Below are 2,231 nucleotides of genomic sequence, written 5' to 3' on the forward strand. Positions count from 1 at the left end.
AAGCTTCACGAAAACATTTTCTTGTCAATGACGACCCCACATTCCTTTTTCCACACTTAAAATACTTGCATTCTCTCTTCACTTTTAGCAATTTTTGCTTGTTGGTTGTGGATAGGGTAGTTAGGGTAGGTTGTTGCATTTTTTTCATTTTTATCTTGGTCTTCACTAATTTTGTATTTCAAACCTCAAATTTTACTGGCACCCCCTCCCACTCTATTTTTTTAATCTAAAATTTGAATTCTACCCTGTCTTAGCCTGGTTTTTGTTCCTCACTCTTAGTATTCCCTTTCCTTCTATCATCTCAAAATCACTCCTGTTTCCTCTAAACATCTCTAAAGATTTTCTTTCTTTTTCCTTCTTATTCCTATACCACCTATATTAATTTTAGTTCATTTGTTGTTGATAATGCTGTGGTGGATATTTCTCTCCAATTTGGTTCCTATATATTTATTATTTAATTACTATTTTTTAACCATTTTCTTTCTCTTTCACACTTTATTTTAATTTCTGTTTAAACCTAATACAGTACACTTCCTTTCTCTTATTTTATTCTGCCTTCTCCATTTCCTTTTTATTTATGATGTAAATTTTACTTTTTCTCTTCACATGGCACCTATTTCCTTCTCTTATTAATGTTCCTCCTTCTACACTCTTAAAAATGATTATTCTTTCAGTAGGCCAACTCATATCCACTCCCTTGTTATGTAATAGTCTTAATCTTTGTACACTCTTATTAATATTGGTTCATTTGCTGTTGATATTGGGATTGAATGTGGGAGTTATTTTTGCAGGTGTGGGTTTTTCCCTGGGTTTGTGCTTTTGTTCTGGCAGCACCTGCACCATAGCACACAAGATGTAGTGGGTGGAGTGACCCTCAAACAACCAGGTGGAAGGAAGGGCCCACCGAAGAATGACTGAACAACAATCAGAAGTCAACTACATGCAGAGAGCCAACATAAATAACATAAAGAACATCAGATTCAGAAAATCAAGGAGGGTGCACCACTGAACCACACACATTCTCCTACTATAGAATTCCATACTAGAAAGACAGGGAGCCAAAATAAATTAATTTAGGAGGCAGAAGCAAACAAAAAGTATCCACCAAAAAACCAAAAGACGAAGAAACAACCCCTGATCAAAGGAAAGAAGGAATTCCCAGAAAGAGTACTAAATGAAATAAAAGCAAGTCAACTAGCAGATATTGAGTTCAAAAATATGGTTATAAAGAAGCTCAAAGAGGTCAGTAAGAGTTACAAAAAAACTATGGGGAAGCTACAAGGAACCTACTGTGAACTACATCAGTATTAAAAAAAACATAAAAACTATCAACAGGGGCCAAGAGGAATAAAGAATACAATTTCTGAATTGAAGAACATAGTAGAAGGAATCAAAGCTAGGTAGAAGAATCAGAGGATAGAATCAGTGAGCTAGAGGACAAGGTAGAAAAATATTCCCAGAAAAATCAAGAAAAGGAAAAAAAGGCTACAACAGAATGAAGAGGTGTTAAGGTGACTGCAGGACAACATGAAACATAATAATATCCATAAAATAGAGATACCAGAAGGAGAAGAAGAGTAAGTGATAGAAAACATGTTTGAAAGAAGAATGACAGAAAACTTCCCTAATTTGTGAGAAAAAAACTCACACAAGTCCAAGAATCCCAGAGGGTCCCAATTAAGAAGAACCCAAAGAAGCCCACTCCAAGATACATCATAATTAAAATGGCAGAATTCAAAGACAAAGAGATAATCTTAAAGGCAGCGAGGGGAAACAAGAAGTAACATACAAGGGAACTCTGATAAGAATAGGAGCTTACTTCTCAATAGACTACAATAAAACAAAAAATAGTGTGCAGAGTGCTCGCTTCGGCAGCATGTATACTAAAATTGGAACGATATGGAGAAGATTAGCATGGCCCCTGCGCAAGGATGATACGCAAATTCGTGAAGTGTTCCATATTTTTAAGACACTGAAATACAGAACGTGCTGACAGGGTCCAGAGGGGAGAGGGGAGAGAATCACAGGGGAAAAGGGGAAGGACTCACATGAACAAGTATAAAGGACACATGGACAATAGCTAAGGTGGGGGGCAGAGATGGGAGGGAGGTGGGGAGCACTCGGGTGGGGCAGGGCTGGGAATACAAGAAAGAAAACTGTACTTGAACAAGAGTTAAATAAAAAATAATTTAAAAAATAATGTGCAGAAATATTGCAAGTAATGAAAAGCA

The 2,231-nt window shown here is 36.5% G+C and overlaps 1 non-coding gene across 1 annotated transcript; it reads left to right on the forward strand.

The window, feature by feature from the left end:
- The first annotated feature begins 1,859 nt into the window (after positions 1–1,859).
- On the forward strand, positions 1,860–1,966 carry LOC118997182 (U6 spliceosomal RNA). Its single transcript, XR_005068628.1, has one exon. It is a non-coding gene; the product is annotated as a U6 spliceosomal RNA (small nuclear RNA).
- Positions 1,967–2,231: the final 265 nt, after the last annotated feature.

This window comes from Sturnira hondurensis, unplaced genomic scaffold, assembly GCF_014824575.4.
Source record: "Sturnira hondurensis isolate 20B ecotype Veracruz unplaced genomic scaffold, ASM1482457v3 Scaffold0012533, whole genome shotgun sequence".
Classification (NCBI taxonomy): domain Eukaryota; kingdom Metazoa; phylum Chordata; class Mammalia; order Chiroptera; family Phyllostomidae; genus Sturnira; species Sturnira hondurensis.